Here is a 23,733-nt window from a genome sequence, read left to right as displayed (position 1 = left end):
CTCCATCACACAACACAGAGCTCCATCACACAACACAGAGCTCCATCACACCACACAGAGCTCTGTGAAAGAAAGAAAGCATGGATTCAGAGACTGAGATCTGGCCAATAGTGCACAAACACACACATACATGAACTCACACACACACACACACACACACACACACACACACACACACACACACACACACACATGAATAATGCATGCGGGGGAATGTAGCAGAACAGCAGATCAGCAGGTCCGATTAAAGATAAATAAATAATTCAAGTCCAAACAGGATTTTTTTAAACATGGTTTTAATGAGGGTGTGAGACTGTGAGATGAGTGTGTTCATTAAATTCATATCTGATTGGGCAGAAATAAAGAGAAGAAGACTTTTTTATAAAGCACACACACACACACACACATGCACAAACATGCACACACATGCACACACACACACACACACACACACACACACACATACACACACACACACGCACACACACACACACACACACACACACACACACACACACACACACACACACACACATACACACGTGTTGAGCTCTTGGACTGCACTGGTTCCTGGTTTTAGTGAACACAGGAATTTATAAATGAGTTGCGTTTTATATGACACAAAGAGTCAAATCAGTTCAGAGATTCAAATTGCATATTCTTTCTTTCTCTCTTTTTTTCTTATCAGCACTCAACACATGATTCAGATGCAACTCACATGAGACTCGTTCTTTCTTTCTTTCTTTTTTATTCAAATAATTTTTAATTCACATCCTTTAACAAAGTCAATTAAGAATTGAATCACTTCCTTTGCATTAGAGTCGACTCGCGAATGCTCAGGCCGTGTTCTCACCTGCCTAAAGACTCACACGGAGCAGAACACCACACCAGGGTTCCAGTACAAGCAGACCCGAGACATGGAAGGTGCAGTGAGATTGTTTTCTCATTATTGATTTTGCATTCTCAGACGATTCTCAGCAGCTAATGGACCATCAGGGTTTTCCTCTCGACTCAGCTATATTCAGTCTGCACAAACGCTGACGTGTCTGTATGAGAACACGTTACACACGTGTACAGATCAGATCTGTAGATCTGCAGGTCATTAAATAGAAAAAAGCAGCAGAAAAAAAAAATCGGGTTGATCTGCACTTTAGTGGGGACCAGATGTTTCTGCAAAAGTAGCGTGAACTCGGTGTCATATCCATGAGAGAGAGAGAGAGAGAGAGAGAGAGAGAGAGAGAGAGAGAGAGAGAGAGAGAGAGAGAGAGAGAGAGAGAGAGAGTGTGTGTGTGTGTGTGTGTGTGTGTGTGTGTGTGTGTGTGTGTTTAAAATGGCTGCATCAGCGTTTCTCCTCTTCCCCAGGTGATGTCCTGGAACCTGAGACGAGATTACATCAGATTTTCAAACACTAATGCAAAATCTGTGTATCCACATTCAACTATTTCACACAAAATAGAAATCTAGAGTATCTTACATTTTTATATACAGAGTTTTTTAGTTTTTGATAAATAACACTTTTATTTTTTCGCTGTGCTGCTTTTCTTCATCACTCAGTCATGAACACCCAACACACAGTCTCAGGTTTGTGATGTGTCGTTTGGAGAAAGAGTTGACTCTCTTATTTGACTCCTTGAGTCAGGTTTATAGTGTAAATTATATGCATATGTCTGTCTTGTTAACAGCATAAAAATGAGCAAACAGTCCTCACGATCAAAGAGTCATGTTTCATGACTCAAATGATCTGTCACTATGGGAGTCAAATCCTAAATGACTCCCTAATGACTCCCTTGCCATTTTTAGGTACATTTCCTTGATCTATGCAAATGTTTAGGATTTTATTGAATAATTTAATTTCAACTTAAGTAAGTTTTACTCTAAAATTTACTTCTTGCTGTTCTTGCTTTAATGAAATCTTGATATGAAGGATTCTATTCACTCATTTTGTTCTTGATTGTGCTGCATGTGATTACACTTGATTAACATGTTCTAACTTGATTAAATAATTATTAATTTAATGCAAAATTTAAAAATGCAAAGATAAAATCAGCAAAAATGGTTTATACGCTCATCTGATACTGAAGCTCAACCGTAACATTGGTAAAATTGTTAGTTTTAATAAAGAAACTGTAAAAGAAACTAAATAGTAGTGAAATATATTTATACTGTTTGTTCCAGCAACAGAGTTCATTATATTTTTTCAAAACCTTCAGCTGGATCTCGCTGCGGGTGATGTTATGTGGTTTTGTGCTCTGGACAAACTGATATTTCGCAAACGTCTATAAACTAAATTACTGCAAATTTTCAACAAAAGAAAATTATGTTAATTACCAAGAGAAGGAGTCGACTCCTAAATGACTCCCTTGCAATTATTGTACAGTGTAATAAAGTAGGATGTCATTTGATGATCATATAAATCCTACTATATACCCTTTTTGATAATTCTATTTCCAAATTCTATAATTTCATAATAAATAAATAAACAAACAAACAAATAAATAAATAATAAAAAGGAGTGATTGAACTGAGTCATCTGTATCAAGATTTGTTTCAGCAAGAATAGTGAGAATTAGAGCTTAGAGTAAAAATAACACAAATAAAATGGTCAATTATTTAATATTATCTTAAACACGCAAAAAAATAAAAGAATTTGACCAAAAACTGGCAAGGGAATGATTTGGGAGTCATATGGGAGTCAATTTCAATAGATTCAAATGATAGATTTAGTAAAAAGAGCCATCGCTAGCAGTTTTGGATATCATAGGGTTCAATTCACTCTGTTTCCTTCTGCTAACCCTAGACACACACACACACACACACACACACACTCTCAGTGGTATCTCACCTCCCCCAGGTGTGCGAGTATCATATTCGTGCGGTCGAATCGTCAGTGTCGTTAAGGAGTAATGACTCTTTAATGAAGCGCTGTGTGTAACGGATTAGTGCTCAGTGGCTTCGACGGCGTTCTCTTCGCTCTTTGTGTTTCGTCAGCGCTCTTTGCAGCTCATCGCTCGACCTTCAAGCCAATAATCACTGCAGTTTATTGATCTTCAATGTTTAATCTCTTCCTGTTTTAGCAGCTGTTCCTCCTCAACACTCATTTACAAAATGACTAAACACTCAGGCAACGACGATCAGAACACACACTTTTAAACAGCTTGCTTCGTTTAGAACTTTAAAGAAATGAAAGAAAATGGTAATAATCCGAGTTTAAACCAGAGGTTTTTTATATCTAAGATATAATCGTGTCAGAAAATCGAGCAAAAAGCTGAGCGCAAACCTCCTCACGTTCTCCTTTTAATTAACATCGTCTTTATTTGTTCAAAAACATAGTTTGTTCAGCAACAACTCGGTTTAAAAAAGCCACCAAAATATAATCTTTCCAAAAGCAGAATGATCTGTTTTATTGAACTAGCATAGCGGCTAACACACGGCTGCAGCAGAACCCAGCTGAAGGTTTGGATAAAATATAATAAACTCTGCTTCTGGAACAAACAGTATGAGAATATTTCACTACAATTTAGTTTAATTTACTGTTTCTTTCAAATTTAACAAACAATTTTAACAACTGTATAATCCTCCTTTTAATAAAACTAACATTATGTTTATGAATCTGAACAAAAGTATTGGGACACCAGACTTTTACAGCCATATGTGGTTCTTCATCAGACTCTTGCCCCAAATTTGAAGACACAATTTTATCGGACGTCTTGGATGCAGGAGCAAAGAATTTTCTCTCCACTTGAACTAGGAGAACCAAAACCTGTGCACCAAAAATCCCCTGTGCACAAAGCTAACTCAATCAAGATCTGCTTTCCATGGGTTGTAGTGGAAGATCTCCTGCTAGAGAACTTCAACCCTATTGAACAGAATGAATGTGAACACTGACTGCACCCCAGGAACCTCCTCACCTCACCTACATCACAACCTGACATCACTAACGCCCTGTGGATAAATGAGCACAATCTCCTCAATCACCTTTTTTTTTTTTATTTCTCCACTATATGTGGTGTGATGATCAAAAAGCACATAGCAACTTTATAATCAAGTGTCCACAAACTTTTGACCATGCAGTGTTGCTCTATAATTTTTTCGTCTGCCACAACCTCAGTTTCTCGGCTCGAGCAGAATATCAGTTTAACAAATCCAGCACCATTTTAGACCTGATAGAAGCAATCGTGAGACTTTATAAGCTTCTAATGAATAGAATTTCAGAATTCATCTGTAAAACCACAGATTCAGATTTAACGGTTCTACAGAAATCATGAACTTTATGGTTGGAATATTTCATTTTACATTAAACAACAAACATCACCTGAGACTTTGAGAATTCAATAATCCGATCTGAATCTAATCAACTGAAGCCTTTTTCATCATAATTCTGTAGATTTACAGCTGCGCTGTTTCGTTTTTTTTCTTACAGAAAGTGCACGTCGTATATTCGCTCGTATTCTCTCTGACATGTGACCTGATGTTATAGGAATGCTGTCATCAAATTTTATGGCTTTGCCTCCATATTCAGAGAAGGGAACAGAGGAGGTCGTACATCATCCTGCGTCCGGGGGCCATTAATGCCTGCCGCTTTATTAATCATAACGCTTCACACACTGCGGACGAGGAGGGAACGTGCAGAGTGAAGCGCTGATTAATGTGCGCTTGTGGAACTTGAGATGTGCAGTTTTTTATGATACACCATACGAACATGAGTCTGTGGACACCTGAGCATAAGATTGTTATGTGCTTTTATAACATCTCATTCTGCTGTTCTAATGAGCTCCACTCTTCTGGGGAGATGTTCCACTAGCTACGAGGGTGTTAGTGAAGTCAGGTGCTGATGTGAGGAGGTTCCTGGGGTGCAGTCAGCAATTACCTTCATTAGCATTACCCTCATAGCAGGAGATCTTCCCCTCCAAAAGCAATGGAAAGCAGATCTTCATGGAGCTGGCTTTGTGCACAGGTGCGCTGTCAGGTTGGAACAGATTTGAGTCTCCTAGATCACGTGAAGGGAAAATTTCATTCCACCTGATCCCAAAGACGTCTGATACAACTGTGAGCCTCCAACAATTCATTTTTATTTGTTTTGCGCTTTTAACAGTGAACATCGTCTCAAAGCAGCTTTACACAGATACTGTGGTGATAAAGAGTGAATATGTTTGTTTTTTATAAGTGTAAGTTGGTCCCTGGTGAACAAGTCAGTGGCGACTGTGGAGAAGAAACGAATGTCTATTCACATACTGGTTTGAAAGTCAGGTGTCCCAGTACTTTTGTTCTTATAGTGTAGTATGAAACAACTGGAAAATATAAACGAATGAAAAATCCACAGTATGAATTCTTCATTTCTATAATATTAACATCTGTCTTTACATGTCTTTCGATGACCCAGATACATACAGCAGTGTGTGTGTGTGTGTGTGTGTGTGTGTGTGTGTGTGTGTGTGTGTGTGAGAGAGAGAGAGAGAGAGAGAGAGAGAGAGAGAGAGAGAGAGAGAGAGAGAGAGAGAGAGTGCCAATGATAAATTTACCATGACCCAGTTTGCCAAATAATGGAGTTATGCATCATTCGGTTGGAGCTGCAGAGCAGAAAGATCTCGACCCGAACTGCACCCAGTGGGGAATCTACAATGTGTGTGTGTGTGTGTGTGTGTGTGTGTGTGTGTGTGTGTGTGTGTGTGTGTGTGTGTGTGTGTGTGTGTGTGTATGTGTGTATGAAGTCCATGACACAGATCAAAGCGAGTTAAAGTTTTCCATCACAGCGCTGATGATCACAGAGACTCAGTACTGGTGTGACCCAGTGGCGTTTAACACCCGGCCCACGTTCCCACTGGTTTATGACTCAAACTGGCTCCATCTTCAAACATGGAGGATTTTACAAACTGAAATATATAGTTCTAGAACATTTCAGCATCTCATACAGCTGTCAGGACGCATTTCACAGTTACTACACCGAGAGAATTTACATAATGCTCAAAGAAAACACACTCGACTATTTGTAGGCTACTTGACGTGATTTTTCTCCAACAATAAAAAGGAGAAAAAAACACATTTTAAACATTTCGAAAACTTCATTAAAACCGAAGAGAACTCCTCCAACACATGCTGAGCTGAGAAGGAGAAGTAAAAGATGAAGCATAATAATACAGACAGATGCTACTGCCTCATACACAAGACTCACGTGACTAGGTAAAAAATAAACATTGCTAGCAAGCTAATCGTCTGTTAACAGCGTGCTAGATAAGAACCTGTCTCTTGCTAAAGAAAAGAGGTTTCACTCGTTCACTTACATTCAAGACAGTGAAAAAAAAGGGACAAACACTGAACAAACAGATATAGAAAAAGAGATGATGCAAGAAGAGATGGAAAAAATGAAGAGAATCGGGGGAAAAAAGAAAAATTACTTTGAAAAAGTAAAAAAATTACAGAAAATAAAAAATGTCTATGTAAACCATGATAAAAGGGGCGTGGCCTCGATACCGATTGCAGGAAGGGGGCATGGCGTCTAAATCAATCATAGGGGAGGGGCGTGGCTTCTATATAAGTCACAGTAAATATGTGTCCTGTATAACAGTGAAGGGGGGCCCTCTAGAGCAATCACAGTGATGGGGCGTGGCTTCTATATCAATCACTGTGAAGGAGGTGTGGCTTCTATATTAACCACATTAAAGGGGCATGGTCTATATCAATCTCAGTAAAGGGGCATGGCTTTCTATATTAATTACAGTGAATGGGCGTGCCTTCTATATTATCACAGTGATGGGGTGTGGCTGAGTGTGGCTTCTATATCATTCACAGCGAAGGAGGTATGTACTCTTACAATTACAATGAAGGAGGCGTGCCCTGTACATCAGTCACAGTGAAGGGGGCGTGTCCTCTGAGCCTTCCAGGTTGAGGCAATTATTACATTTATATGAAAAAAAATACACTTGTCATTTTTTAGTCAAGTAAATTAACAAATAAAATCTTGCATATGCACTCAAAGGAATTTGTGCTAAAACACACACACACACACACACACACACACACACACACACACACACACACACACACACAAATACACTAAATCACACACTTTCTCTAACACATTTCAGAAAAATCCCCTGATATTAACTGGCCTGAATTACTTGTGTTTTAATCTCATTCAGTCCCTTTGTTCTGTTTTAGAAATCTCCTGTGTTTCTGTAATAAATAAGTAAATAAGAGCTATCTCAGCATGCAGGTCACACACACAGACACACAGACACACACACACACACACACACATGCACACACAGAGCTGCAGTGTGTGATTAATCACAGAGTACAGAGGGAGAGCTGGAGGACGAGTGTGTGGATTTAGCACAGCTATATGAGACGGAGAAAGGGAGAGGGACAAAAAGCGACTAGGTGACAAAAAAAGGAATGAGGGGGAAAAAGAGGGAGCAAAAGGAACAGAAAGAGAAAGAGAAAATAATGTGATAGAAGAGAAAGTGCAAGATAAAAAGAAACAGAAAAAGTATAAAGATATAAAGTAAGAAAAGTGAACTGGTGAAAGAGAGGGAGAAAAGGTGAGAGGGAGAGAGAGAGAGAAATATGAGAAAGGAAAAACAGTAAGAAATATTAAGCACAATAAAGATAAAACCTGAAAAAGTGAAAAGGGAAGAGGAAAAGATGATTTAGATGGCAAGCTGAGAGGAAAGTGAAGATTATGGATAATGAGAACATATAGGAACGTTGCCCAAAGGCCAAGCTGCCGAGGGGCCAATGACCATGCTAAAGAGCCAAGCAGCCACAGTTGGTCCCTTAGCTTCTATTGCCCTAACCCTAAATAAATAAATAAATAAATAAATAAATAAATAAATAAATAAATAAAAAGTTTAAAAGGTAAAGGAAATAAAAAGAGGAAAGGAATATGATATACAACATCAGAGAGGTAAAAAGAAATTAAAAAGTAACTGTGATGAAAAGAAGGGAACAAGAAAGAGAAGAAAGGAAGGGGAAGGAGAAAAAAAGGTAAAAATAGAGAGAAAATGAATGAAGGACAGAGACAGAAATGAAATGATAGTGAAAGCAACAAAGATACAAAAACACAGCTACAGAGAGAGAGTGAGTCAGCGAGAGAGAAAGTGAGAGAGAGAGAGAGAGAGAGAGAGAGAGAGAGAGAGAGAGAGAGAGAGAGAGAGGGAGAGGGAGAGGGAGAGAGAGGGAGAAAAAAAGAAAGCTGGAGCAATGTGATTAATCGGGATGTTGATAGGAGAACCAATGAGCAATAAAGTTCAGCACCACAGACAGCAACACTGCTTTTCACCATTAAACAGCCAAAGCCACAGCTACAAACACACACACACACACACACACACACACACACACACACACACACACACACACACACACACACACACACTGTAACAAAGGTGTTTTAAACAGCAACACCATCACTGCCTCCTCCAGCTAAGAGTGCAGAACTTCTCCCTTATGGTGGTCGCATTATTAAAGCATGGCCGTCTCTACGGGGCAGAAACCTCCAGCGTGCAGAACAAACTCACACTCGATAAACACAAAACAACTCATCTCTCACAGGTACACTGTGTAAAAAACGCTCTAATTTACAGTTCTTATAAAGGACACAATGTAATACACACTTATACATACACTATAAATGGACATTCATGATGTTTATTTTATCTATGTGCTTCTTTTTTGAACATCTTATTCCACATTTATTCCCCATGTGCCCTTATAATAAGATCCATTCTTCGGGAAGATGTTTCACTAAATTGTCTGGAGATTTGTGAAGATTCTATTCAGCCACAAGTGTGTTAATAAAGTCAGGTAGTGATGTAGGTGAGAAGGTAAGGAGGTCTGGGTGCAAAGTAGATCTTCATCTGGAGCTGGCTTTGTAAACAGGATATTGTCGTGCTAGAACAGGTTTGGGTCTCTTAGATCAAGTGAAGGGAAAATTTGATGCTCCTGCATCCAAAGAATTTCGACTTAATTGTGTACCTTTAACTTAGTGATAACAGTTTGGTGAAGAACCACATATGGCTGAAAAAGTCAGGTGTCTCAAAACTTTGTCCATATAGTGTCTCTAGCAAGAAGTTCCCAGAAGAAAAAACTTTTACAGAAGAAGCTTTTTTCACTTCTGTGGTTTGGGGTGAATGAGCCTCCTCAGGGTTCCAATTGTGTTTGCACACCAAGCGCTCAGCTGCTGAGACTCTGATTCGAATATGATGATTCTACAAGTTTGTGTCAGCTTCCTAAAAAAAATCGCACAAACAAAAAGCTATTATTTCATACTTTACCAGGTTCTGTCTCTAGATTGCATGCATGCTGTTTCTATAGTAACCATCAATCCAGAGAGTTACTGAATCACTTCCTCTTCTCTACATAGGGTATAACATAACCCTCACCGAAAATGTAACCAAATAAGGATTGACGGGATGATGTGTTCTGACACACAACATTTTTGAAGGAGTTTGCCAGACAGGTTTCTTTAGGAGAACAGACATGTGCATGGAGACTGCGATCCTGTGGGATGCAAAGAAAAGTCAAAAGAGCTGCAAAAGTTTTAGACATGAATCTTAGACGTATCTAAACACTCGACATATCTCGAGATCTGGTTCATTAAAACTAACGATTTCCATGACAGTGTTGTGCTGTGTGATGTATTTAGATGGTATTATATCTTAGTTACTGCCTGGTCAGGGACATGGCACTTTAAATGGGCCAGGATGCAGCTGAGGTTGAGGAACTGTCAGAACCACAATTCTTACATCATGATGACACTTTTCACATTTCTACAACAAAATAAACCTTCTGGTTTAGGTCTTCTAATACACTCTATGGGCAAATATTTGTGGACACCTGACCATTAGATAAGGTATGTGTATCTTTTTGACATCCCATTGCATATTTATTCCTCATGCTGTGTTCTAATGAGCTCCACTGTCCTGGGAGATGTTCTACTAGATTTTGTAGAGATTTGTGGAGATTTATTCAGCTACAATGATGTTAGTAAAGGCAGGTACTAATGCAGGGTGAGGTGAGGTGAGGTGAGGTGAGAGGTCTGGGGTGCAGTCAGAGATGATTTGGGAAAATGTCATGTTGTGATTATTGTGGTCAATATTACGATATGCGATTGAAATGGTGTCCACCTTGATTAGTGATAATGCTGAAATGTTTGTGTTCCAGCGTGAGACGAGAAACCGTCACCTGTCATCTCTTTTTTCAACCCAGAACCAGTGAGATGTTACAGATTTATCACATGACCACGTGATGTAGAAACTTTATTGGAGCGAATGTTACATGGTTCCTCTGCTCAGTGTTGGTGATCTTAAAGCTCAAATCCAATCATATAACAGAGGTAGTGGTTTTTTTGCTATCAGTTCAGTGTCGGTCTGCTCGGCATCCACCTTCACCTGGTCTCCACGCTGCACACCGGAAGTCACGTGACCACACATGCCACACGTGCACTGAGACTGTCTGGTGTTTTTTTTGTTTTTGTTAAAATCTACAAACTGTTCTCAGAAAGTGTGTGTTCACACAAGCACTTATTTATTTTATAAAATCGCAACGTTTGCTATTATATCGCGATTTGTTTGCGATTGCGATACAATTAATCGTGCAGCACTAATCATCCATGTTCAGTGGGGTTGAGGTTTAAAGATCTACAGACTCTCCTGAGTGACCTGAGAGAAATCAAACCTCTGCACCATTTTCTACATTTTAGTAATAAATAAGCAGTTTTAACACACACTTCTATAAAATATAATAAAATTAAATGCATTATGCAAAGTTTCTCCTTATTTATATTATTAATATATATTATCACTTTCAGGTCAAACACACACACACACCACACACACACACACACACACACACACACACACAAACTGTAAACGGATTATGTAATAATCCCACACCGCCACATGTTCAAACATGTGTGTGGTGTGTGTGTGTGTGTGTGTGTGTGTGTGTGTGTGTGTGTGTGTGTGTGTGTTGCCAGTTAAGGTCATCTCTAATCCAATCACTGTCCACCTTCACATTCTTCCTTAACTGAGCTCTTTAATATAAAAATTTTTATTGAAATTATTTAAATCTCAGAAAAAAAAAAACATGAACACAGGATTAGAGAAAAAAAAAAACATGAACACAGGATTAGAATAAATGGCATCTTAAAAATAATCCTTTTTTATTTTATTTTTTTTAATGGTTTTGCTAAAATGAAATGCCACGCTTGTGTGTGTGTGTGTGTGTGTGTGTGTGTGTGTGTGTGTGTGTGTGTGTGTGTGTGTGTGTGTGTGTGTGTGTGTGTGTGTGTGTGTGTGTGAGACTCAATTCTCTAATGGAAGACTAATGAAAATCCATTTGAACGTCTAGTTCTAGAAATTTTATTTTTATTACACACAGAGAGGAAGAGAGAGAAGAGAGAGAGAGAGAGAGAGAGAGAGAGAGAGAGAGAGAGAGAGAGAGAGAGAGAGAGAGAGAGAGAGAGAGAGAGGAAAGAAGGAAAGAGAGAGAGAGAGAGATAAGAAAGAGAGAGAGAGAGAGAGAGAGAGAGAGAGAGAGAGAGAGAGAGAGAGAGAGAGAGAGAGAAAGAGAAAGAGGAAAGAGAGAGAGAGAGAGAAAGAGAGAGAGAGAGAGAGAGAGAGAGAGAGAGAGAGAGAGAGAGAGAGAGAGAGAGAGAGAGAGAGAAATGAAAGCTTGTTGAATAAAGTAGGGTAACACCATGACAGCCTGAAGAACCTTGAACTGGTAAACGTGGTCTAAAAACTCAACCCCCAGAGCGTATCAGAATCTGGCACTGGAGACTCCTTTCCTAAATGTTAAATAAACATCTCCATAAAGAAAGTTTCAGCATTTCATCAAGTGAACCCTTTCTAAAGAAACCATGAGGTATATATAAAAATAACCAGCATCATCTGACCAATCAGAATATAGAATTTATTAGGGGTATGGGGTATTAATTAAGGATGATTGCACTGGCTCCGCCCCCTTATTGCTCATTCAAGCTACATTTTTTGCTTCTAACCTCTAAGACTATTCCACTTTCCTGAAACAATATAATTTGCATGGTTTCAACATAACAAATGCACACATCTATGATATTATACAATCTGAGTTCCTCTGATCCTCTCACAGTGAGATTTACCGAGTGAGATGTTTAGGCAGGTTTTTGAGTTCATGTCTTCTGTACCCAGCAAATGCAAGACGTGTGAGTGGAAAGCAAGCTAACTATTTTTTCTTGATTCATTGCTGCTTTTTTCTTTTCCAGCACTCAGAGTTTAGAGGCGAAGCTCATTTAAAGACGAGGAAGCATGAAGTGGAAAATGGAGAAGGAGTCATCAGATGGAATTAGACTTGAATAATCAGATCTGATCAGCAGCTGAGTGAAGATTCTCGGAGATGTGCGAAGTGTTTAAACCCGAGACATACTGTTCAGTTCCAGTCAAGAAGGAGTGGCATCTCCACCTTTTAGTCATAATGAAAAAGTCTTGGCCTTTCTACCTGTCAATCTTAACGGAGAAGGCTTGGCCACTGTATCTGTCAGTCCCATGAAAAAGGTCTGGTGAGCGTATTTTTGTGGTTTGGGAGTCAGTGCTTTTGCTTCCTGTCAGATTCGGGATTGATTTTATAATTCTTATGCTGACCTATAAACCCTACATGGTTTGGCACCTCATTATTTAACACAACTTATAACTGTCTACACTCCATGGTGGGATCTCCACTCCTCTGATTCTGGTCTTTTAGTTCCTTCTACTCGTTTACACTCTTAGGGAATCAAGAGTTTTTCCTCCAGTGCACCAAAACTGTGGAATTCTCTCTGTATTGAGATTAGACTGTCTGAATCTTTTTACTTAAAAATTACTTTTTCAGGATAGACTTCATGTAATCTTATTATTTTTGTGAAGTATGTTGTGATGGTTGTTTACTTATTTTATTATTATTATTTATTATAAATTTTTTCTAGCCTTGTAAAGCACTTTGAGATATAACTTTTACAGGTGCTCTATAAAATAAAGATTATTATGATGATTATTATTATTACTGTATCTGCCAGGCTCAGTAAACATGGCCACTGTATCTGTCTGTAGAGACGGAAAATGATGATGGTAAATACGCACGTGCATCAATACTCATTTCTCTCATTTCACGTTTTACCTGCAACACACTAGAAATTATATTTTACTAAGATAACACTCTCCTGCACACTAAAAACCAGATGTTCACTCATGATATTTGTGTCTTTTGATAATGATACTGAGACACTGCCAAACACTTTGATCATATTATCTTTATATTATTTATGCAATTTTATACAAAATTTCTCAAAGGCACCAAGTGTCCAACCTTCCTGAAGTACACAGAGGACACACATACAAATCCACAAAATATATACACACACACACACACACACACACACACACACACACACACACACACACACACACACGTCTAATTACATTACAACCTCATTGGCCTTTATACACAGTGTCTATTTCTATCCACAGCTGTCACTTTTCCAGTTTGTACCGGCGGGACATGGAGATCAAAGCTCACTGCTGACAGCTTATTATCACAGACAGATACCCTGCTGTTTACTGCACCATTTCATCCCACCTGTGATGCCAACTTTCCGAAACACACCGTTTACCATGTTCATGCCAACCAACAGCGCTGGGCAATGTGACATCATCATTATCATATTAACATTACGGGTCCACTGCTGTGATGTTTTCATCACAGAGAAGGAGGTGTGGCCTCTGCACCAAACATAGTGAAGGAGGTGTGGCCTCTGCATTTATTACAGTGAAAAAGGCATGGCCTCTGCACCAATCACAGTGAAGGAGGTGTGGCCTCTGCACCCATTACAGTGAAGAAGGCATGGCCTCTGCACCAATTACAGTACAAAAGGTGTGGACTCTGCATTAATCACAGTGGAGGAGGCGTGGGCGCTGCAACCTTCACAGTGGAGAGGGCATGGCCTCTGCACCCATGACAATAAAGGAGGTGTGGCCTCTGCACCCGTTACAGTGAAGGAGGTGTGGCCTCTGCACCAATCACATTAAAGGAGGTGTGGCCTCTGCAGCTATTACAATAGAGGAGGTGTGGCCTCTGCACCAGTTATAGAGAAGTAGCCTCTGCACCATTCACAGTGAAGGGGTGTGACCTATGCAGCCATCACAATAAAGGAGGTGTGGCCTCTGCACCCATTAGAGTACAAAAGGTGTGGACTCTGCATTAATCACATTAAAGAAGGTGTGGTCTCTGCATCCATTACAGTGGAGGAGGCATGGCTTCTGTACCCATTACAATGGAGGGAGCGTGGTCTCTGTACTCTTACATTTACTATTCTCAGTAAAAAAGATCTTTGTCTTTAGCAGCCTCAATAAACGGTGTGTGGTCCTTTGTGCAGTCAGTCCCAGGGAAGGAGGCGTGGCATAAACGACTTCACCGCCTCTCTGCTGTTCTTTTCAACTTCCTGCTAAACTCACAAATCGCTTGCTGCGTTCGAAAACCCTGACTCCGTCCTTTCATTCTTTAAAATAGCCCACGAAGGATTCAGGTCATGCTGCATGTGCAAAATGCTGCAGGATACACACGCACTTAATCCGAGTGATGCACGAAGACATTAGCTTTTTATGACTTCTAATAACGCAGTAATTGAGGGTTATGCAAACTCCTATTACAAATATAACTTTTTGAGTTCATAGCCAAAATATCTGTTAATTTCAGAATGTGGAATTGTGACTGTACAACACAAATATGCATTGCATTAATATATCACATAAATACTTGGCACATAGGCATTACTGATCTTCCATCGGTTTTTTATTGTGATATTGGGGAAAATCACCACATATTGATTATATAAATCATATATTTATTGGCTCCAAGGTTCCAGTACTTGACTAAGACAGAGAAAAAAAGAATAAGCGGTAACAATAGCTCATATAATGGCTCGTGTCCTTGTGTGCGGTGAATAGAAAGTTGGCTACTTACAATGGCAGCCATTTTAATGTTATTCAGTTCATCATGACGTCTGTGTCTGCAACTTCTAAGAGCGGTTCAATGGATTTCTAAAATCCTTTCACACACAACCTCTTGTTATATGTGTCTGGAGATATTCTGAAGAAAATTAAAGCTTGGAGAAAGAAAGCAGCAGTGATCATTGGTGCATCTTTTAGTGGATGTTGTACTGTTAGTCTGCTTTGGTAATCTTCTCCACTAGACAGCACACACACACACACACACACACACACACACACACACACACACACACACACACACGATCAACTTGTTAGCAGGGTGAATGCTCTAAGCAGGCATGACGCAATGTGCAATGTTACTCTCAGACTGCAGATGTAGAACAAAAGAGGAGTACAGTGTCACCTAACGCCCCCCCCCCCCCCCGAATCCGATCTTGATGATGACAGAGATGACGACGCCACTGCGGATCCGGTTGATAGGACGAGTAAACAACTCTCTTGGTTCTCTAATGGCGGCCGTTCATTAATAATGAGCGCTCCGGCTCATGCGGGGGTCTCAGCATGTGAAATATTAACGTCCTCCACACGCTTTGCTTTAACCGCTTCTTTTCAAGGCCCTTGTGGTTCCAAACGATCATGAAGGTTAAATAAAGTCGATTAACATCACGTCGAGTTTCATCGCCGTGAGTGGAGCTGAAATTGTTATATAATGAAACAACAGCACGTAGTGTACAATAAACACGATCAATAAGCAATCGCATACACTAATAAACTACTCAAACATGAATTTATACTGCTAAACATTACAGATCAATTCATGTCATCAATAAATATTTCCATAAAACACACAGTAAGCCTAGTAAACACACACACACACACACACACACACACACACGTTCCTCAGCACTAAACACTCCAGTTTATTTCCTTTTGTGCTGATAATACTGGTGATTTTATTGATGATCTGTATCATTTGCTGTCGAACAGGAAATAGGGCACATTTAAGTTGTCGTCTTGATGTCGGAGCAGAAATAACCGCTGCGGAAGACGAAATTGAAGCCCTGCATCCTGCATCTCCGCCCTGTTGATCCAACAGTAATACTCGCCACATTTCTCACTCATCCAGAACAAACAGAAACATGGTGCTTTCCAAGGAACAGTCCAGTCCAGTCCAGTCCAGTCCAGTCTAGTCTAGTCCAGTCTAGTCTAATCCAGTCCAGTCCAGTCCAGTCTAGTCTAGTCTAGTCTAGTCTAGTCTAGTCCAGTCCAGTCCAGTCCAGTCCAGTACTAAGCAGCGTTCATTTATTTTAAATACATTTAACCCTGCAGGCTCTCTGATTGGTCGTGCTTCACTATACTTTACATTTACCCGCCCTCCACTTGTCCCTCGGCTGAACTCGTTAAAGAATTCCAAAGCCAATTATTCAATTAACAAACTATAACTGAGTAATAGTGCAGTACAAACTCCTCCTTCTATTACTCTTTATTTTCTTTCCTTAAAGGATCTACATAGAACCCTGACCCCCAGTTAACATTTACAGAACTTCTCTTTTTAGAAATGTCTTTAATTATTGTGATCGTTCTCTCACTCTCATTCTCTCTGTCCCAACACATTTCCCTAATTTAGATGAGCAATGGTGTGTTTATTTTATCTAACTAACTAACTAACTAACTAACTAACTAACTAACTAACTAACTAACTAACTAACTAACTAACTAACTAACCAGCCTACTGTAAAAGGGGAACACTATATTGTAGACTTCAAACCTCAATTATCAATTAAACCGTTAAGAAACCCTTAACTCCAGTACAGGTGGATATTAAGTGCTAAAATTTTTTTTTTATATATAAAAAAGATCAAAGAATTGTCCTTTTAATCAAAGGGTAATGAAGTGCTCTAATGATAAAACAATGTGGGTTTTGAGCTTTAATTATCCCATGAACTCAAAAACAATATGAGAAAAACGTTTGGAAAAATGTTTGGTTGAAGTGAAGTAAACTGGCTTTATGTGATGAGTTATATACAGTACAGGACACGGTGAAACGAAACAGCATTCCCGCAGGAGCAAAGTGCTACACGACTCAACATAAACGAACACAACGATGACGCAAAACACACAACAAACTAGGACACGACATCAACCTGCATGTGTTCCCAGATTCCCAGACTGATTGAATAATACCTCGTTATTGTGTTCAGATTTTTTTTAAAAACACAACAAATGAATTCTTTATGGTTTAAATTCATTTCAAAATTACAGCATATTATTTTTTTTAATACCTGAACCCTCTCAGGAATTCAGCATTTAGCTCTTGGTGGGTTTTTGATGGGTTCATATTTTTGAAATCAATCAGCAGATAAACAGGGTTCTGTGGTGCAGGAAACATGAATTCGCTGTGAACAGCACAAAAATCATGATCGAGGTTTTTTTTATTCGCGATATCGAGCGCCACTACAACTGATACGACGCAGTACACGCAGCGCTACACAGCTGTGCTAGCATGAGCAATGGAGCTAATCCTGCTAACTGGGACACTAGCGCATGTGTAGTAGCCATAATGGTGTATTATCAATTCGCACAAGGACACAAGATCTAATCGTGAGCTGTGAAGCATAGAAACAAGAAAAACCTACTTATATTAGAAAACAGAGATATACATTTTTTTTTCTTTTTCTGGAAAAGGTGTGATGTGGAAACATCTTACACCATGCAGATGTTCCACCTCTCCAACTGAAATAAAATATGAGAAAGAATCACAAAGTGATTAAAACTATGGGGAATTTCCAAACGTTACCAGTGTGATATGGTTAAACACACTCTCACACACACACACACACACACACACACACACACACACACACACACACACACACACACACACACACACACCCTGCACGCAGCTGCAGCATAAACTGAATTATAGCACCACCATCCAAGTGAAGAGGCACTGCACTTCTCCAGGCCAAGAACTTCACACCAAACTGCAAATATGAGCCACTTTTCACTGCTCTAACGAGACCTTCGGCATCAGAGAACATCATCTAGTGGCGTTTCCAATGAAATAAATTATAATATTTGGATCCAATCGCATTCATTTATACGAATGATAGCGAGGAAGACTTGGGATTTAGACTGCAGACAGCAGATCTGCATTATGCTATCCATCTATCCATCCATCCCTCCATCCATCCATCCATCCATCCTAATCATGCACTAATAAAAAATTTATACAAATTTCTCCATCTCCTCTTTTTCCATTTTTTTCTCACATTCCTCCCTTCATTTTCCACATCACCTTCACTCTGTCTCATTTCTCCATCTTGCTAATTATTGCTCTCTCTCTCTCTCTCTCTCTCTCTCTCTCTCTCTCTCCAACACACACATCACTAATTGAGACGAGCGACAGTGTCTCTCTCTTTCTTTCTTAGTGAATCTCATGCCTGGTGTAACCCACATGTGCCTTCCATAGGGGTGAAGAGAGCAGATGTCTATATATGATTGTTCTGGACCTCTGCCAAGAACTCACACACACACACACACACACACACACACACACACACACACACACACACACACAGCCTGAACAGAAGAGAAATGCGAGATCAGGATGCACATGTACATTTCGCTGATACGGATTTCAGCACAGGGTGAGGCTGTAGATGAGAAGGTGCTGCTTAACACACACACACACACACACACACACACACACACACACACACACACACACACACACACACACACATTTAGACCAGTGGAACCTTGCAGCAGCACAGATTTAGTAGAGCATCGTGCATTCAGAGCAAACATCACATGACTTAATTTTTTTCTAATACATAGTTGTTTTCATGTTTTCAGAGAACATCACCAACATCTCTCCCTCACACACACACACACACACACACTGCACAGGGCACGCGCTCTCGGGCCGACGTCACCAAATCAATATATACAATATAAATGATGTAATAATTTGAAAGATGCATGAAGTTTACCTTGAAGCAGTAATGTCAGCTCTGCTCAGGAGCTCGGTTTGGGTCAGAGCAGCTCGATCTTCTCACATGTCGGATTTTCTCCCGCTGCACGGTTTTCCTGCATCCGGTCCGATCCTAAAACCATTTTGTTGGAGCATCCGATAAAGCAGCAGCCCATATCCTTCACTCCAAACACAAATCTCTTTCTCCAAAAATACTAAATAAATTAATAAATGACTGCGATTCCGCCCCTTTTATTTTGGAAAAAAAATATCAGAAATCCAAAAAAGTCAGAATCCCGTTGTGCTCCTCAAGAAGATGAAGAAGAAGGTGGTGAGAGTGGAAAAGCTTCTCCATTTGGTGCAGCAGAAAACACGCTTACGGGGAAAAACTCCATTATATCAAGTTGCAAGGTAGGAACAGCCCCGCATTATAATGCATTATAACCTCCACATGCTCCGGACCAAATGTAGCGCGCGCGCGCGCAAAAAAAAAAAAAAAAAATAGATTCCTACAGAAGACCAGGAGACCAGGATCCAGAGAAGATCATGCCTCGATCTCGGGAGAGAGTCCCATACATCCGCTCTACATCCCCCTTAGAGAAGAAGATGAATGTGGTAAAAAGGAGGAGGAGGAGAAGGAGGAAGAGGAGAAGGAGGAAGAGGAGAAGGAAGATGGATGTGAGGACGCACGAGAATTTGAAAGATTTCGCACGAGCGCACAACTCCCCCCATGTGCACCGGATGAGAGCTGAGCCGCGGAGCCGCCGAGCGCGAGGACCGGATGGAGATCAAGATCGGGGGATGTGTGTGCGTGTATGTGTGTGTGTGTGTGCGCGCGCGCGCGCGTGTGCGTGCAGAGGAGAGGGATCTCTCGCTCACGCGCATCTATTTTTCCTCCCCGCCCTCCGCTGCTGCCGCTCTCTGCGCGGACTCCGGTTTAATCCACGCGGGCACACACACACACACACACACACACACGCTCGTGGCGCGCACACACTTTGCGGGTCGGTGTATGTCTTTCCTTCCATCCGCGTTTCTCAAATGAAAAGCATCAGCATCACCATCAACATCATCACCATCATCATCATCTTCATCTTCTATTTCAATTTCTCTCCATTTCCGGAAACATAAACATATAAAAAAAAAATACACCGGTGTATATACACGTGTGTTCTACGCGCACGTGCGTACAATGCAAACGACCAAGCCTGTAGAAAAGCGAAAGAGAAGAAAAGAAAAGAGAGAGAGAGAGAGAGAGAGAGAGAGAGAGAGAGAGAGAGAGAGAGAGAGAGAGAGAGAGAGAAAGTTGCACAAGGTCTGCACATCTCCAAACCTCCTGAAAAAAAAGAAAAAGTGGAGAAAAAAGAATTTGACGGTTCAGTTTGTCTTCTACAGTTCAAGAAGAAAAAGAAGGAGGAAGAGTCCCGGATTGGCTGGAAGTGACTGTGGAGATTCTTCGTGTGTGTGTGTGTGTGTGTGTGTGTGTGTGTGTGTGTGTGTGTGTGTGTGTGTGTGAGCTGCTAATACAAATACGTCAATCAATAACATTGAATTATAAACATGAATTCATGTAATAATAATAATAATAATAATAATAGATACATGTTTTTTATTTTATAAACCAACCATCATTCCATAGCAACAGCAATAATAACCTATAATCTGTAAATAAATCCTCGTTTCTATAGTAACAGCAACAAAGTTTCTGAACTAAAGACTGAAGTTCCTCATCACAGGAACCGTACATGCACATACTGTCAGTGTGATTCGTTTACTTGGGAAGTCATTTAAAAAATGACACGTGCTCTTACACGTAGAGTAACTTAGAATTACTGCATACATACAATTACAATGCATACCCTTAACCCCCACCTGAGCAGGTGAGGGTTAAGGGCCCTGCTCAGGGGCCCCACAGTGGCAGCATGGTGCTGCTGGAATGTGAACTTATGACCTTCCAATTAGAAAATCTTAACCCCTGAGCTCTTCCCCAGAGCCACTAACAAAACAAACAACAGAATAGACTTTTTATAACCAGATCTTTAAACCCATATGTTCTTCTTCTTCCCCCAAAGTTGGAGACTTGCCTGCAGGAGCATGAACTTCTCCTTCACATGAACTTCTCCTTCACATGAACTTCTCCTTCACATGAACTAAGAAACAGTTGCATGTTTTAGTTTCATGTTACTGAAGAGAACGAAGTCCATGGAGATTTCTTTGCTTGATTTATTTGTTTGTTTGTTTGTTTGTTTGTTTATTCATTTCAGTTAAGGATGAATGTGATCATTGACTCACGGTAAATAAACTGCTCCTTCAGGCTTTTATCTCTTTACACGTTCATGTTCACAGCATAAATAATGATCAGTATCATGACCTCTGCATGAGTTCAGCCCACTACAGAGAATGATTCACAGCGTGTGTGTGTGTGGTGTGTGTGTGTGTGTGTGTGTGTGTGTGTGTGTGTGTGTGTGTGTGTGTGTGTGTGTGTGTGTGTGTGTGTGTGTGTGTGTGTGTTAAGAGAGCAGGACCTTGTGTTTCTTATTTACGGCAATTTTTTTTCTTTTTTTCCTTCTGCTGTTGGTGAGAAACCGATTTCCTGATGTGCAATAAATTCCTGTGGCACACCTTCATCCAACCTGCTGAGAGCAGAAGCAGAAACGTCTCTCCATCACATCTCCTCACACTCTGACCTGAAAGAAAAATAATAATAATAAATATATATAGGGGGAAAAAATAATAATAAATCAGATGGACCAAGAACAATGTTTATTTCACTGAAAAACCTGAAGGCGACCGTCCACAAATAATAATAATAAAAAGAAAAGTAATATATTTTTATTTATTCTTCTCCATCCATTTCTCCATGTCAAACAAAAAAAACTATAGAAGAAGAACAATGGAATAAAACTTTTGCTCCACCCCTCTGATACCCATAGGGAAATGGGTTCTTCAGTGGTTCCACATGTCCATAAAGGTTCTTATAGGAAAACCCACTAATATATTTATGAACAATGTCTTTTAAACTAAATGAATATATACATATTCAGATGTTACACTTTATTTTCATTGAAAAATCCTTCATTAGCATGAAAAACATTGAGCCTCTTCACTCACCAAAGATGTTCTTCACTAGTAATTTCTTGTTCATCCCAGAGCAGTTCAGTAGGATTGTGTGTGCGGTGACTGGGTGGTCCATTCCATGATAGATATCACTCCAGATCACTTCTTGGTCCCTAAATAACGCTTACAGAACTCCGACATTTCGGCTCGTTGTCTTGTTGTCAATTCTAACACGTTGCATGGTGCTGAAGGATGGAATGGGAGCCACGTTGGTTCAATATTCCTTTCGCTCAGATTCGGAAACATGCTCACGTTGCTCATGTTTTTTTTCACGGAACTGTACACATTTGTGTAAAGCTACTTCATGACAATTTGTTAAAAGTGCTATAGAAATAAAATCAAACTGAAATGAGATTAAAAAAAGCCGCGGCCAGACTTTCATTTAAAGTGAAGTAAAGACTTTGAAATCTCATTACGCTTCATTAGCATTCAAATAAAATAAAAACAGATAATTACCCGTAACGGTCAACATGCCAGTCAACACGTGTTTACGAGGTCACGCTTGTCGCTGCCGATTTTACGCCTGGAGGAACGGGAGAACGTCCAGAGCAGAGAGGTGAGACTTGACATGGCCTCACACTCCACCAGGTCAGATAAGGAGAGAGATCTCAGAGTGGAGAATATGACATGCTTTGTAAGATTATGAGAAGTTTGTTCATGTTTAATCTGAATAAATAAGAATGAGGTTATGACTAAGAAAGGTTCAAGGTCCAGAGCTGCAGCTTTTCATTTGAGCAAATCATCAGGGAGGTTTATTGCAGAACTGAGTCAGATCCAGCTCATTTTTGAGATGCATTTGATCTGAGCTCCATCTGAGATCCAGCTGTCTCATAGAAGGCTTCTAGTTCCTGTAAAATATCCCACAGATGAGCTTTTATAAGGTTTTCAATTAGTCTTAAGGGTGCAAATGACATGTTTCTACACTCTTAGACTACAAATCTACAAGGTTATTTGGGTGTCCCTCAGGAAGAAACCTGAAGAACTATAAAAACAAATAATGTTTCTCAGTCAGAAAGGGTTATTTGGGACCCAATTGAACAAAAGTTTGTAGATTGTTTACTTTCTCTTAGTAAACCCTCTCAGTATATTTTCTACCTCCTACAGTACAGAGATGGAGTGATGTTTACAAAATATCACTTCTTTTATTCAGCAGAGTTTCTCTTTCTCTTTCTTATGAACAAAACATGCTGGTAAGAAGATTGGAGTAAATTATTCTGATCTTCAATAATTGGCGATAATTCTATGCTTAATTTATTTCAATAAATTCAGCTGCTGACAAAGCCGCAGAATCCCTTCCCCTGTTCCTGACAGCAGGTGTTTGTGCACACAAGGGTTAAAAGTTAAAGTAAGGGAACGAGGAGCAGCTGCGAGGGTGGTTACGGATCAGAGGAGAAGATCTGCAGAGGAATCATAGGAACGCCAGCTCAGCGGGTTCACACTGAAAAGCTGTTTGGATGGGCAGCGAAACGGAGAAAAAAAAAGAAGAGAAAGAGAGAACAAAGTGAACGGGACTCGTTTAAAAAAGCGAGCGACCTCATTTCTTATTCACACGCCTCCAGCTGCTGAACGGAGACAGACAGAGGGAAGGAAAGAGTGAGATAAAGGAGAGAGAAAAAACTCAGCAGAAAAAGATCTTTGAATTTCTAGATTTAAAACTCAAAATTAAAGGTGACCTTGAAG

General features: G+C 40.0%; 1 protein-coding gene across 3 annotated transcripts in view; it reads right to left on the bottom strand.

Annotated features, from left to right (window-relative positions):
• Positions 1–19,838, bottom strand: part of lrfn5a (leucine rich repeat and fibronectin type III domain containing 5a) — a gene marked incomplete at its 3' end in the record, with an annotated part of 37,378 nt that extends 17,540 nt beyond the window's left edge. For 2 of the 3 annotated variants that reach the window (XR_014535198.1, XM_083551053.1), the window contains exon 1: positions 18,956–19,838. The remainder of the gene's footprint in view (positions 1–18,955) is intronic. The other variant, XM_083551054.1, reaches the window with a different exon arrangement.
• Between the last annotated feature and the right edge of the window lie 3,895 nt (positions 19,839–23,733).

Source organism: Silurus aristotelis, assembly GCF_946808225.1.
Source record: "Silurus aristotelis genome assembly, chromosome: 9".
NCBI classification, from domain to species: Eukaryota; Metazoa; Chordata; class Actinopteri; order Siluriformes; family Siluridae; genus Silurus; species Silurus aristotelis.
This window is presented reverse-complemented; position numbering and strand designations above follow the sequence as displayed.